Raw genomic sequence first — 16,776 nt, forward strand, 5'->3', positions numbered from 1 at the left:
TATTCCCCTTCCTTCACAGAGGTAAATAACATTGTAATGCACCTTCCACATACCTGAGCTGTATCTGAGCCAGCTCTATGAAATAAATGAAGCATAAAATAGAATTTATCCCTAACCACATCTAATTGAATGTTTGTATTGGGTGTAGGAGGCAGGTTGTTGGCTGTAGGGAGCTGCAGGGATGGTCTCTAAAAAAAACACAAGCACTGCACCATGCTGAATAAAGCCAGTGCCAGCTGGCTCCAGTGTACCCACACAGGACACAGCTGAGCCCATCAGCCAAGCTTGTGGCACCAAGCCCATCAGCCAAGCCAGTGACTTGGTGTGTAAATATGTTGGAAAACATATTTAAGAAAGGGCAAAAACAACTAATGAAGAGAAGATGAGGAAACAAAAGGAACAAGAAACAATCGAGGGAAAACCAAGGTCAGAAGAGGATAAAGAGGTATTCCAGGTGCTGGAGCATATATCCATGACAAAGCCCACAGAGACGACTATGCCAAAGCGGATGGATTTTCCTGAAGGACTGCAGCCTGTGCAGAGCCTACATTGGAAAAGGAAGGAGTGGCAGAGGAAAATTATAACCCCCCATCCCCACTGAACTGCTCAGGGCTGTGGGGGAAGTAACAAGTAGATAAGTCAGGAGTGAAGATGAACCTGGGAAGCGGGTTGAGGGGAAGGTGTTGTTTCCAAGTTTGTCTTTTTGTTTCCCACTACCCAAATTAGTAGCTGTGTTTTTAATTGTCAACAAATTAAATCAATTTTCCCCAAGTAGAATCTGTTTTGCCTGAAAATGATCTAATTGTCTTCATCTCAACCCACAAACTTTTTCCTCTTTCCTATTCTTCCTGTTTTCTCTCCACTTCCAGTTGAGGAGGGGAGTGAGTGAGTGGCTGAGTAGTAATCCACCTGTTAGCCAAGACTAGCCCAAATCATTGCTGTGTTGCATGGTATTTTCCTTCCCCTCCTCTTTTTAAAAATCAAAAGCAGGGTTTGAGGGCTCCCTCCCCCAGGATAAGTGTATTCTGTTTCCAATTAACAGAGGTTAGCAAATATATGTCATAAAACACATGAGAAATAAAATTGTTTTATGAAACGGAGTATCACTGCTTTTTCAAATTCATTAGCCATTAAATGCATGTTCCCTATATAAGAAAGTCTGAAGGTTTAACAAAAAAATATCTTAACACAACAAAAATGATAGCTTTACTTTCGGGTTTCCTTGAGAGGTACCCCAGATTCCAGGTCAGCAAAGGTTAATGAGACAATTACTCCACTTCTGAACTCTGTGGAGAAATGTACTTTCGCATATGTCCACCAGAAGTGACCATTGGCTCTGAGCCATCACTTTGCATGCATGAACTGCTTTTAAGCAGCTTCATCTCCTTCAAGTAACGTGTTAAAACATGCATGTTACTTCTTTCTGACCCAAGTTAACATAATACCTACATTGATTAGTTTCAGGACATTCTATTTCTTGCCCTTGCCATGGCTTTCAGACCAGTTCCACCTTCTCATTTTTCCCACTACTACAAAAACCACTGTCACAAATCACAGCCTTCTCCATTTATTGACAAACTGTCTGTGACACTTGGTTTTACTCACATCATTGTCTCTCAGGGCTGTGGCTTCCTCTTGCACATTTGTTTGACAGCCTAACTTTGCTTCCCCTCTCTCCAAGACCCTCACAAAACCAGGGGCAGCCCAACCTTATCTATGACACCTCCCTCTTATCCCCCCACCCCAGCCCACTGGATCTCAGATTAATGGAAAGACTGCAGAAGATGTACACAACAGCCTCAAGTCACAGCTGAGCTGCTTACCTCTATTACAGAGATTGCATGGAGAAAGACAAGATACCAGCAATTCAGCTTCCTGGAAAAAAATGAAAATAAAAAATCATGTTGTACCACACAAACCTAATGCTAAGCTAGATGAGAGGTAGGGAATAGCTTACTTACTTCAGGCTGCCTAAAAGTTAGGCATATAAAACCAACCTTATTTTCCAGACTTAGACTATAATCAACAATGAAAGAAAAGCATTCAACACAGAAGATGAATCATAATTTCACCTTTGACTACGGACAGGAGAGAGGCAATTATTTTAGATTTGAACAATCTTCTACAAAATCCTCTTTATAACAGAAATCTTTCCTTTCTGACCATGATCAGTTCAGAACCAATCTCTCTTCCTTCTTTAACTGATAGGATCCTAGATGCAACTTGCAATTATCAGCCCACTGACTTATTAGGTTGTTCTAGAGAGCTACAAACCTCAACATGTCTCCCCCCTCAACTGAAAATAAAAACTGACACCGTTTGCCCTTATTTCAGGATCCCCCTTTACTAACAAACACCTAACAAACTGCACAAAAACACAGAAGAAATAAGAATCCACACACAAAGCAAGGTTAGTTCTACTAAAACCTGTTTTTGGTACCTATAAGAGTTCTCTTGCATGCTGCTTTTAACTACTTTTCTTTAAATCAAAACCCATGCAAAACAAAGTCTTAATATGTCTGCAAAGATTAAAGAATGGTTTAAATGATTTATGATAACACTTGAGAAGGCAGTCATAAAGCTTCTTGAATCAATTTTCATCAGAGCTGATACGGACTAACACCGTAAAATTGCACATTTTGTCCTTTGAATAATTTCTTCAAATTACAGCCAAGATTACCTCCAAGAGAAGAAAACATTTTGACTGTCCTTTTAAATTTCTGATTCAACTTCAGTTATTCAGCTAGGCTTGAACCTAGAGAATGTCTAATACCTATGCTTTCGATAAACATGTACTGATAATAACTAGTATGGTATTTGTACTCTACAAAGATCTGCATACACACAGGTGAATCATTAACATTTTGGATAGATCTCTTCCCTCACAGGAGAGGGAACATGCACAGATGTCTCTTGAATGTTCTGGGAAGTTTAAATTGTGAGCAAGTTGAAATTAAGCTTTTACAAAAGTACGGAAGTGGATGACAATTGCTTACTAAATAGTAAGTGATTAATAGTCATCTGCTAACTTATGTTTTAGCATCATCTTTGCACCTCCTTCACTGAATGAAAACCATGCTGCTTACTTGTGACATCTTGGCCATCCAGACATGCACATTCAAATCATAATGCTCATACTTATTTTTCTTCTCCTTGAACTTTTCCTTAATTTCTCATTCTTACCAACGCTCAACTATGCACTAGAGGCCTCTGATGTAACAAAAATAGTTTCCAACAGACAAAATCATCTTGGAAATCAGAGGCAATTGAACTCTCCCTTCAAAGATCCAGACACAATACATAATCGCCATTGACAGAGCATATAATCTGAAAGGAAGCAGCTGACTGCCTTGCATATCAGCTTCCCTGAGCACTAATAGAGCTCTTTTGCCTCGCCTGTGCAGTCTGAGAACAGCTCAGTTATTCATATCTCCATCAATTTCAATTAAAGCAAAAAGGCTAAGTGAGCATATCTTTCAGCCACAGCATCCATTTATCAGTCTGTGGCATTTTAAGGACTGACAAGCCATGCTATTCCATCAGTTAATGGTCTTGCACCACTCGCCTCTTCCTGGGGCCACCAGCTAATTTTACTCTCAATTTCTCTTTTGCTTGCATGAGACTGGACAGCGAAGTGTGGCAGGGAGCAAGACAAGGAACATTGATGCAGAATACATCATTCTACTAGATTACCCTAGTGCTAGAATATGTTGTCCCTCTAAAAAATAAAACCATGGGATTTCTCCAATATTAAGGTTAACCTGGTACACCTAGAGCCGAAGCCAGTGATAGCACCTTCTACAGAAGTCAAGCTGTGGCAGCACTTCAGCCAAGCACAAACAACATTTGTAGCTTGGAGGTGATGGTATGTGCTGATGTGCAAGCTCCCATCTATCCGAGTGCTCAGTCTCATGTTCTTGTATAGGCCAGGACTGAGGAGAATTTGACTGGTGAAGTCAAAGTACCATCATCAAAACCTATGTGCCACATGAAAGGTAAGTATCACTCTTCCCAGACTTTTATAGCTAGCAGTCAGTTGCCTTAATGCATGCCCAGCTGAAAAGAGGTAATTGTTTAGTGTAAGAGAATGAAAGAAGTATCACTTACTAGGACTGCAGCATCTCCCCCAGTGAGCACTAGGCCCAAAGCCTCCACAATCCTCCTGCCAGCCTAGTTACCCGTTAGCCACAAATCAAGTTCGCCATTAAATGGCAATGTAACCTGCTGTTGTGCCTTTCCACAGTTGTGTTTTCCTTGCAATTAAGCAGGGAATATATTCGATGACCCATAAGAAAAACACAGCATGAGAAATTTAACTCATCTTCCTCCGTCTTTCAGAAACATGTCCAAGCCCCTTGCTTTCAGTCTTGGCCTTTCACCTCGTTTCTATTTCTCTGATTATATTACAAATAGGAGGATGGAACAAAACGGGGGGTGACTTTTTCTGGCTCCATTTTTTCCACCTAAAAGAATTCAGCATGGCATTTGGGTTACCTACACCACCTTTTCTCCCCACTCTATCTGGTCTCAGTGTCTTGTGACACTTATCATCCAGACAGTAACAGCCTACAGCAAGCACTTGCTATTTTAAGCCGTTTTGGTTTTAAAGCAACTAACGCAAATTTACCTGCTATTAAACAGATTTTCTCTTCCAAGTTTTAAACAAGCAATTTCACTCAGTTTCAACCTCTTTATTCAGGGATTATGGGGCAGCTCAACTTACAGCCCCTTAGAAGTGACTCGGGGGTCACTGACACTGCTGGTGTCATCCCTCATCCACCAGAGGTTTGATAGCTATCATTACTTATCAAAGAGACCTACTGAGGTTAAGTATGTTTTTCAGTCCTTTAGTTAATAGGGATGGACACCAGGAAGTTGGCATCATCAATTTGGCTAGGAAAAGTTTAGGCAAAGGTGGTTTTAGTGTTTGATTTGTACCTAACCAAGAATTGCACCGACTCCAATTCACTAAATCACGCATTCTAGGTTCAAACTTGTTTTTTCCCCAGAGATGTTCCTGATGTTCTATCTAGATCAGTGCAATCCCCCCTGACCTTGACATCTTTGAGTACTTGCAGGCAACAGCTCTGAGCTGCAGGAGCAGTAATCTTCATTAAGGGCTCTTAAACTCACCAGCTTGGCTGACTGCAGTGTGATAACAGGCAGAAGTTAAGAGGATCTGGACTAATACAAACAAAAATGCAAGTCTAAATACCAAACTTGTTACTGAGATCCCTATGAGCTGTATTTGTTTCTCCTCCGTCTGCTTCTAGGTTCTACATTATAGAGAAGACCATTGGTACGTTGCTTACAGCAGAAAGGATTCAAAACATCAGATTTGGTCATGACCTACCTATGACAGTGTCCTTAGGCACTCATGGTTGAATGACAAAGTTGCAAGAATTGAAGAGCTGTTTGCACAAGGGAGAGCTACAGCCCTGTTGGCTCTGTTTGAGATGCCATCACATTCCTGCCTAAAAACTGATACCATGTTTTGAACTACAGCTCTGGGCTTTTTTGTTTTGTTTTTACCTTTAGAGCCTGCTGTGTGGAAGTTTAGGAGAGAGAAGGCCTTGGGCTTCCATACAGCCTAAACTCAAGGTAGCTGCGTGCCTTCCTCCAGCACTGTTGATTGATGGAGCTGTGTAACACAACGTCTCTCAGCAACGCTGCTTGAGACAGCGCTGTGGACAGAAGGTCTACCTGAAGTTAAAACACTTCGTATTTCCTTTTCCGAAGCAATCCCTACTCCGTATTCCATCTTCTTTCAGATAAAGAGCCTGAGGTTCAGCCCTGTCAGTATTAGAGCTGATACATCACAAAAGGTAAAGTGGAGCTATAGAAGACCATTAGGGAAACAAGTCTGATCAGCAGTTTGCCAAACTGGGGGAGCCACCTGAAATTTCTTTAAGGATCAGTACTTGAGGATCAAAAGGTTAACCACAAAACAGACATAAATCATGTGTCTATGAGCACAGTGCCTAGTTGGTCACAAACTACATTTGCCTGCTGCAGCAAAATTTCATTGTTTTTTGCTGTCTGAAAAGCAAAGGTCCCCATGTTGAATCCTTTGTGTACTATAATACACAAACCCAACGAGACTCTGGTGTTCCTACCTTGCTACAGAACAGATTTGAGCTTCTGTGCTTTGGCCTCCAGACACAGGGAGCATCTTATACACACTTCCAGGTTGATTAGTCATCTTCCTACTTTTTGTCTCTCCAAATCTGTAGGGGATTTATTTTAACAGGCAAGATAGATTCCTCGTGCTGTTTTATGAAGTCAAAAGAAAGGGAGAAACAATTTAGGATCATCTGAGATGCTGAGAGAGCCACCCTCCTAACAGCTTTTACTGCCATGGCCACATAACAACCCAAGTAAGGCAAGAAGTGCATATGCTTTTACATGGACAGCCTTGACCCATCCTTGCAGAGCTTAAGAGCTTGCATAGCCTAATGGCACCTCGTCTCTCAGTCTTGTCAGTAAGAAGTAACATGTAGGGCTGTCCAAAGATCCTCCTGCAGAACCGTTACCAGAAGGCAGCTGTAAGGGCCCCACTACACTCGCATGCCTATGCTGAAGTGATTGTTTTATTGGTTTCATGTTCAAGAGACCATATGTCTGAATTTGTCCTGGACTTTCCTTCATATCCACAAATGCTCCATATCCACATGTTTTAAGAAGAAAAGATTTAGACTCCAATTTCCCTGCGTTTCTTGGGGGAGATTGGGGAAATTTTCATTTTGTTGGAAAAATGAAGGTTTTTTTTTCTTCAAAAAAAATCTTCATAATACATTTCATTTTCTCCTCCTAATGATTTTAAAGGACTCCCAGACACCACAGTGCATCTCAGAAGTGACTTCCATTTTTAAAGAATCCCAAAGGAGAAAACACAATTCATTCTGTAAAACACCAAGCAATAGCCACAACCTTTATCTCAAAGGAGAAAGTGTAGTTACAAGCACCCAGCTCATAAGTAATGTTCTATAAGGAGCTATTTTTGGAGTTAATTTTCCTCACCTCAAGGAGCAAAATGGTTTCAGGGAAGAAAAAAAAGACAACCCCACACTGTTCTTTTGGAGGTTCTGGTTTCCTTTTGATTGATAGACACTCATGAATGAGGTAAATCTCAGAATAAAGACGCTCTGATGGGCTCTTGCTGTCTGCTGTTTCTTCAGATCAGTAGCTCCCACCAAACATGGGGACAGCTCACACAGCAGAGCAGCTTTGCCTGCACAGAGGTGAGGCTCTGGAAAGAGCACATTCATTTTGCTGTGCTTTCAGTCTTATTTTTAGACAGCCAAGTAAACAAACAAGTGCCAGTTCTCTTCAAGCAAGGTACATTACCGGTCTCTGCTATGAGCAACTTCCCACTAATGCACACCAAGATCCGCCCTCCCTCATTGCCAGCCAAGATGACAGAACCTTCACCCTCACTTGCTAAACATAGGCTTAAATCAGCAATATTAACTGGAAATATACAAGCGTTGGCCAAAGGGACAAATCAAATTCAAGACCCTTGATGATCTGCAATGACAGAAGGAGTGGTATTGACGACATTAAGTCTGACTGTTTTATGTTTCCATCTGCAGAGGTCATTCATCTCCACCTCGCAAAGGTGAGGATCCTCCTTTTTTCATAAAGGGCATCTGGTTCCCGCTCCTAGCAATCCCCTCCACTCTAGTCTTATTTCCCCTGAAACATATTTTCCTCTGCCCATCTTTCCCTGTATTTCAAAGTCTCTTTCAAGCCTCCTCACTGGAAAGGTAAATTTAAATCCATCTGTTCTTCTAATTAATTTACTTTCTAATTTGACTTTTTTTTTTTTCTTCTTCCTCTTCCCAAAAAAGCCCCAACGCTTATAAAACAGGCATTTCAGTAGCAGGTATGAAGTGTTTGCTTTCAGGTTTTTCTTTCCTGTCAGACCATTCTCCCCATTGCCCTTTTCAAATCTAAAACAAGGAGTCTAGGAATCAAAATAATGCCTTGGTTTTATTTGCCCATTATGGGGTGTTGCATGCGTCACCCCTCATATATGGGAGTCACAACCACTGCAGTCCATGCTCTGCCATCCACAGTGTTTTCCTTGGGGTTCACAGCTCACCTTGTCACTGCAAGCAAAGAAATCCAGCTGTTCCCATCCTCCATTTTCAGATTCTGAGACTCCAAAAATAGCACTGCAAAGAAAGGTTTTTAAGCTTAAAGCATGCTAATGGCTCTCAGATGGCTTCAACTGTGAATCTTATACCTAGAGTACAGATGAAACTAGCAATATCATTTTAAGAAAATTGTCCTAAAATACAAGAACAAATCACTGCTTTTATTTTAAAATTACTATGAAGTAGCTAACATTTGCCAAAACTGTCTTCGAAACTAAAGATTGATTCTAGATGAACCCTAAGGTTTATGATTCATCCCATTACAGCTAGCACACAGCCACTTAAAGAAAGCAGAAAACATTCAAAACTGAAACCTCCTTCCTCCATACCTCCCACTTTTATAGAGGACAGTGTTTGCACTCAGTTGAAGGACACAAACATCATCATTCCTCCAATTAAGTGTTCCCTGGGCCCATTTATCTCCTTGTAATAATCCAATTTGGCTAGATGTACTTGACTCTGGTGGGAGAGCAAATTCACAAAGCAACTGCAGAAGGTAGTTCTTAAGGGACTCATCATGTTACACAGAGGCAGACATTTTAAATACAGAACACATTCTGCTAAAGTGAAGTTCACATATGCAGCCTGCTCCAGTGACACTGCAGTCCTATGGCTTGCTTTTATTTTACAACTCCCACTTCAAAAAAAGCAAACAACACAGAAACAGTTTAATCATTCACGGCTTCATTTTACAGGACACAGACACTGCTGAATTTTATTGTCAACATTATTTTTCTTGTTTTTTTGTCCTCATCCTACACCAAGTAGATAAAGGAAAAAGGAGTAGTATAAAAAGAAAAATAGCCACTTACTACAAATGCATTACTTTTTTTTTTCCCCTCTTCTGACTTCTAGTCAACTGGTAACATGTGGGGGTATCCAGAAAACATAGAAACCTACCCCAACAGTCACCTTCATATAATACTTCTCTTTGTTTGCAGAAAGGTTATAGCAATAAGTTGACTTATTAATACAAAAAGAAAAAATTCTCTCTGTTTTCATTGTACTTGGCACCTCACCACAAAACAGCTCAGACTACGGTAACAGGTCCGGGGGAACGATGAAAATAGCTAAACATTTCACAGCAGGAAAGTAACGTGTTTTATACAAAAAATAACTTTTATTTTCAAGTAAGACCTCCAGAGCTACACAAATCACTTCCAAAACACGCACTAGGATTTCAGTTTCAAGCAAAAACACTTCTTAGTTACATTAAAAATATCTTAAAGAATAGATCCCTTTGATACAAATGATAGGGACCTAGACTGAACACATAGGCACCTGAAAAATAATTGCTGTGACTTAGGAACCACAGATCTGTTCCTTAAAACTCACTCTGCTGACCTTGATGGTGGCAGTCAGCACACCCTGGTGCGAGCCTTGCCCCAGGGACCAGCTGTCCTCTGCCACCAGCAGTTCCCACAAGGACCAGAGGAACTCAGGAGACAGATGTCTACACACAGGCTCACTCCTACTTGCTTCATTTTCAGCAGCAGCCATGCTGCTCCTGGTTAATAGCTATTCCATCAACTTCCAGCAATAAAATGCACTTAATAACAAACAGCCAAGAAGGATTAGCAGCTGCTTTGCTGCATTCCCAGCAGCTCCTGCCCGTGCTGTGCCACCCAAGGAAAACTGTCTTTACACTACAGGAAAAAAGAAATACAGTTCAGGAGATGCACAAGACCCTGAATGTTACTTACCTTGCCTTATCTTTGTTAAGATGAGGCCTAAACCTTTCACTGTATTTTCTTCATATGATCTAGCAAGCAACTCCACCAAACTACAGATTTTTTTAAACTCTGACTTTTCACCAGCTAAACCTTCTCCAGCTGCTACTAATGTGGGGGCCCAGCTGTAGACAGTTTTCCCAAATACACATCTGAGGCAGGTGGGAATACAAGAAATGCTGCTTTGATTTAATACTACCGCCGCAATAGTAACATACTGTTTGATTTATCTGTTCTGTTGTGGCAGTTGAGGGGAAAAGGTCTCTCCAGAGGGTATCAGGAAATGACAATCACTCCCGGCACACAGACAATATTTGACATCCCTCTTATGCCTTCCAAGGCTCTACCTGAAGTACTGATTTTCTATTTGTCTCAAAACAGAGGCTGCACTAGCATCCAAGCACTTTAATGCCAGACCTGTATGGATGTGACACTTCCCCAAAAGATGGAGAGGTGTTCTTGTCCCCTTAAACCAAGGGCTGAACCCACAAAGACTGGTCAGATGCTCAGCAACCCTTTGCAGTTAAGGCACATCCATGGAGCGAGGCGCGTGAGCGTCTTTAAGAACTGATCGCATCTACAGGGATGTGTGTTGGAAGGAACTGGAAGTGGCAGAGCTACCTTTTATCTGTTATGTGTGGGAGCTAATACAAAGATACTCAGCACGAAACGTTGACTCATAATAACACTAATGCAAAACCTGCTCCTATCAACAATCACTGCACATGTTTTTCCTTCTCTCTTTCTGTGCCTTCATAAAAAAAATGAGAGAAATGAAATATTTAGATGATTGTGCAAACACACAAGCTCTCATGCACCTGGCATCTTTATTGACAAGACAAAAACACATACCCTTTATTAAAATTGGGTTTGGAGATGTCCATTTTTCTGTCTCTGACAGGCTGCAGCCAGGTACCTGGCCATGCCTGCTTACTCTTCCAGTGCTGCCTCCTTGGGCCAGGGCAGAGCGGGGCACTCACTTGTGATGCTGAGCATCGCTCCTGAGCCTGGGCACATGCTTCAGCCCCGCCACGCAGGCTGCAGAGCACCGACCCACTGGGGCATGGGATTTAGTCATGCCAAATAACCGAGTAACGTTTCTAGCAAAGTGAGCCATTTCATAGAAATTTCATTAGGGAGAAAGGTCACCACTCTAATTTCCTTTATAAATCCAGCAGGACCACAGATAAATTTATTTCTGTATCCGAGAAACAGCATTATATCTTCACTTGAATGTCACAGCATCATGCGCTCTGTTGTCACATGAGCACTGCAGGATGAGAGCAGAAGAATTACCTCCCATCCAAGGCTGTGATTTTCCCCCACTGTAATAGTTAATACTTTCCTCCCATTTTACCTCATGAATTTCTATTGCTCGGGCTTAGTCACAGAGCTGTAGTGTTTTTATTTGAGATTTGGGTGGGAGGAACGATCTCAGTGAAGTTTAAGTAGTTAAATGTACTTTTTCGAGTGGGGAGAGCTGGTCACTGTGCTTCTTTCCTTAATAATCACCTGTGCTGTCCTTGTGGCCATATAACTGGCCTTTTCTGCAGAGCAGCAAGACCCACTGAGAGGCAAACCACAGGTTTCCTGTCAAAAACATACAGATTTCCAGAGATAAATGCCAACAGGATTGCCAATTCCTCTCCCTGTGTGTTTGGGGATGGGGGTTTGGGGATTTGCTTTGCCCACCCGGAGACCCTCACTGCCTGCCTCAGGAAACACCACGGCAGCCACAGGGTGGGCTCGGTGCAAGTGGCTGAACTTCTTTCATCACTCAAGGTGCTCACTGCCCTTCTCAGCACATATAAAGCTCGTTTCTGTTAGGATATACTTGCGTACCACCGATCCTGTTAGTGCCTGAGCTGCTCAGAGCGTCAGCATTAAGTGCTTTCATACAAGAGAGGCCCAGGCAGCGACTTCAGACAGTGCAGCTGGAGCCAAACGCAATCGATTACAGCCATGGAAATGAAACTGATGCACTGAGCCCTTGTCCTTCCTTCCTGGTGGCTCTGTTTTAGCTTCAGCAGCCAGGAAGGCAAGTGGCCTTCACCTGGACTGGCGGTGGACAGACTGTGAACCCCTGGCGAGGGCAGCTGCCTGCTGGCAGCCAGTTCTCCTCACGGAGCACGGGGGTGCTGCTCAGCACAGGCACGTGCAAAGCAATGCCACGGGCAGGTTTACTGAAAAGTCTCTTCATGCCATTCACCCTCACTGGTTTCTATTTAAAACATGCCACATTGTGTTAGCCTAATAGTCCTCAAGCTCCAGCTTAATTGAGCCAACTGAACTTAATATTGACTTTATTTGTTGCATTTTCTTTCTGCTCTCATTCCAAATGGGGATAAACTTGGATTCCACACTCAGGTGTGTGGCTTTCCTCACTCACATGCCTGTGGAGCATTCTTTCAGGAGGCCATTAGATGCCACCTTAACATTAAAAAGAAATTACCGAGCAATTGTCTTTAATGAGGTCACAGTCATGAAACCTTCATGAAGGCAGATAAATGCCTAAAGCACAGAGGCAGCAATGCTTCAGGTGTTACTGGTCCTGCCTGCTGCTGGGGGGGGATGACATTTAAAGCACTTGCTCACAAAAATATTTTGTGTTTCTTTTAACCGGGGTAGCTGTTCAAGATACAGCCAGGCTTCACAAAGGGTTATAGGCAGTGTGTGAGAGGGTCTACCTTTGCTCATACTTGCTGTTAAATTGAGTACACAGCCTGAAGTGAGGTGTTGCTCGGCTGATATATAACAGAGCTAAACACACACCCCCAGGCACACCGTCACACCGCTCCCTTCAGTACATGCTCAAAGCTCTTGCTCTTCTTTTCCTCCCTTTGTGAAACCAAGTTCACATTTCATTCACATTTCAGCCCCCCGCCCCATACCATGCCGTCTGAGAGCTTTCAGTTCTCTGTGATTTATGAATTGCTGAACATGAGCATAATTATAACCAGTGCGTGTGCAGCATTTGACATTTCTTGAGTGCATCTCTACCACTGACAACATGAATGCATTGCTAATGCATATGCAGGCTTTTAGTAGGAATAATGCAGAAGGTTGTCATAGAGACTAATTAGGCTTGTGGGAGACCCGCCTAAGTGTTTTTGATGCAATAGAAGCAAGCTTACAGTGATTTATTGTTAATATAAGAAAAGCCATAATGTTTCCTGTCATCTTTGTTACTAAACTAGCCTTGTGCTATATTAATTTACTTCTTAGCTTAAGATGTTCGTAAACTTGGTGGCAAGGATGTTTTACTAGGGAGACATAAAATCCAGACCATGTTAATATTTAATTAATAATAATGTTAGTATTTCTGTATCGTCATATGGGAACATGGAAAGATAAGGTTAACCTTCGGAGCACCTCCTGCCAGATATTAATAGCTAGATAGCCAGATTAGTTTGATGGTTTTAGGTGATGAAAGTGGTTGTTGTGAGCTGGGGTAAAGGCCAGATTCCAGGTATCACTCGATAGCATTGTTCCCATACTAAACAGGTCCTGTGTGTGCAGCCACAGCTTGCAGATTTTCTTTCCTGGAGCCCTAGTTCTTGTTGCTTATATGGGGTGTTAAACTTGCTGTCTTTTCACTGTGCAAGCATACAATGTTTTCTATAACCTCAGTGAGGCCATCAGACTGCCAAACCTAATGAAAGCACATTTAATTAGGGAACATAGCTTTGATGACAGGACATTTCATTGGTGCACGGTCTTTCTTTTGCTGGGCCGTGCCTTATTGCAACAACTGCAGATGCAGATGGAGAGCAAAGGACAGTGGCCAGAGAAAGCAGCCGGGCTTCAGCGATCTCTCTAAGTAGCCTCTGTTTTTGCCACTGCCAGAGGCAGAGCACTGGGATAAGTTGTCTGCTGCTCTGCCAGGAGGTCTGCCTGCTGTGTTGAGGTGGGAGCTGCATTTGGTCCCATCCCCTCTGCTGGCTGCGAGCTCAGGAAGAAAATCTGACAAAGAAGAGCCAACCAGGGATGCCATAGTGTGGTGTCAGGAAGGCAGAAAGCCAGTGGTGTGCCCTTGTGAATGCAATTGGCACGTGACACTTAAAATGGTGCTTCCAGAGAGAAGGACATACAGGATGACAATTCTTTAGCCAAATGGAGGGGAGGGACCCAAGCTGGCAAACTCAAAGATGGCTTCTGCAGGTTGTGTTCCCTGTGGGGATGGTGTGGGGCAGAGGGGTCAGGCTGTGAGCCTCTCTTACCCACATGGCAAGTCTTCCAGCTCCTCTCATCCATCTGATGACAATACAGCCGTTTTGTCTGTCACAGCTGTGACTTTCTAGTCTCTGTGAGGGGAGGATAGCTGCTTTTCATGTTTGCGTTCTCCAAGGTGAGGTTGTCTTGTCAGCCTAGAGAAGTTCAGTGAATTTTGTTTTTTCTTAATCATTTTATTTGCTTTCAGTAAGAAAATTTTTATCCTATTCACATTACACCTAAAGTAGTATATAGGGAGAACGTACGTGTTATACTTTGTGCTGAGCTAACCTCCCACCACAGCTGCAGGGTGAGCTCCTAGCCCCAGATACATTATCTCAGGTTGTCATCTGCTCCTGGACTGAGCTAATTCACCTCAGTAACAGAAAAGTAGCCCTAAGCCAGTAGCAAACGTCCAAAAACGTGCTTGACAAGAGCACAGTGGAAAAGCCAAGATGCCCTAGCAGGTTTAAGAGGAGGTACAAGTGTGGGCAGGGCCTTTTCATAAGCAGCTGCTATAGATTAGCTTGGCCCCAAGCACATGATGTGACCTTTACATCACTTCTCACTTGCTATGCTCCATAGTGCATCAAAGCTTGCATTAAGTGGGTAGGTATTAATCCCACGCTCCTGACAGGGAGACCAGAGCTTAATCTGAGATAGGAGAATGAAGTCTTCAGTTTATGTGCTGGTAGAAACTTTTGAAGTCATGTCAATCTGTGTGTCATCAGCTCCAGGACTGCTTAGTGGACAACTAGATATCACTGTGTGCCACTAGGTTCAGACCTAAGGCAGCAACAAATGGGCAGAAGTCACCCCTATGTATGCACTTAGGCACTCAGATAGCGGTCAGAACAAATGCCCGTTCATTTGTTATCTTTCCAGAGATTGTGCCTTCAGGCCTTCTTGGAATTCTGTTATGAGTAAAAAATCCCACAAAGTTTGATTATCATATTTCCTTTCCTACTTGCCTGGAGGGAAGAAGTGATAGGACTTTGCAAGTGAAGCTGACAGAGATAGTTATCAATAGGAAAAAAAAAACTACAGAGAAAATATTGTGTCCCCTGAGTATATGTGTCATGTACCTGCAAGGCAACCTGCACTAATGAGCAGGTGAACTTCTCTGGTGAGCTCCTGTGGCCAGATGACCATGCCAGAAAGCAGTCCCTACTGGTTCTCCAGCAAACTGCCCCAAAATGAATGACCAGACAAATTTACAACAGGTGAGCACACCAAACTCTTTGAATTTGAACTACAAATGACTTTAAAGTCTGAAGCCTTCTGGCACATCTCTTCTGTTTCTTCCTTTGTGTTTAAAACACTCCTTAGTTTGCAGCATTTTGTTTGATACAACATCAATTACCACAAAGTAAAATCTGTTCTCACCTCCAACAGAGTTTCCTTTCAGAGTGAAGAACTCGCCGGGGATTGCGTTGCATTCATGAAGACTCATCTGTTGCTGGCTGAACCAGCTCTGTCTGGGACGGAGTTGACGTTCTTCGCAGCAGCCCTTATGGTGGTGTGTTTGGGATTGGTGACTAAAACAGTGTTGATAACACACCTGTGCTTTGGCTGTTGTTGAACAGTGCTTGTACAATGTCAAGTACAAGTGCCTCTTTCTCTTTTTCTTATTCTACTCCCACAGCTGGGGATGGACAAGTAGTTGGGATGGGACACAGGTAGGACAGCAGACCCAACTTGGCCGAGGGGATTTTCTGTATCAAAAGGTCCTGTGCTCAGCAACAAAAGCTCAGGAAAAGGAGGAGGAAGTGGGGATGTCTGTAGTTATAGCATCTGTCTTTCCAAATAACCGTCACATGTTCTGAGGGCCAACTTTCCAGGAAGTGGCTAAATAGCTGCCTGCTGATGGGAAGTAGTGAATAAAATTCTTATTTTGCTTTGCTTTCACACTCAGAATCAGTTTAATAGGGGAAGAAAAAGCTAGCTTGATTCACCAGTTTTCTTGCCTTTTATTTTCTCCCCATCCTGCGGGAAAGGGGTCTGGGTGTGCTTGGCTGCTGGCTGGAGTCAACCCATCACTCTAGGTGAAGGTAAATCCAAGCTAAATTGGGAGGGACTACACGTTTCAGACTCAACAGGTAATATATCTTTTTTGTGAGCGTTTCTAGGAAAACATAGTGGGTGTGCCTTTAGATAAACACCAGATTGAACATATAACAGATTGTAAACGCATAGCAAGGAGTCACACAGAGAAGGTATTTGGTTAGCGGCAAGACACACTGAGCAATCAAAACATTTAACTTCTCAGCACTGTACCACGTGGTGGTTGGTTTGCATTGCTTTTACTTCCTTTAAAGAACGAGTCTGAGATGTGTTTTAATGTCTTTATTCTTAGGTCAAACAATATCATCACTGAATTGAAGAACGAGGTTACTGGTTGAGATACAAGAGTGGTGTGAGACAAACATGGAAGATAACACTGCAAATAAATTAATACAGAATAATTGTCTTTGCATAGTTCAGAAGTGAAAAGTAGGAGGCAGCAGTGCGCACGTGCTGTGAACTGACACACAACACCACGAAAACTCAAGTTCCTAGATGAACTCTTGCGGCTGCAAATAAAACAAACCAAACCAAAAATACCTCAAATCTTAGAGAGCGTTAAATATGAAAAACCAGGCAGAAAGAGAACTAATGAGCTTTTTTTTTTCTCT

The sequence above is a fragment of the Cygnus atratus genome, chromosome 1, assembly GCF_013377495.2.
Source record: "Cygnus atratus isolate AKBS03 ecotype Queensland, Australia chromosome 1, CAtr_DNAZoo_HiC_assembly, whole genome shotgun sequence".
NCBI lineage: Eukaryota > Metazoa > Chordata > Aves > Anseriformes > Anatidae > Cygnus > Cygnus atratus.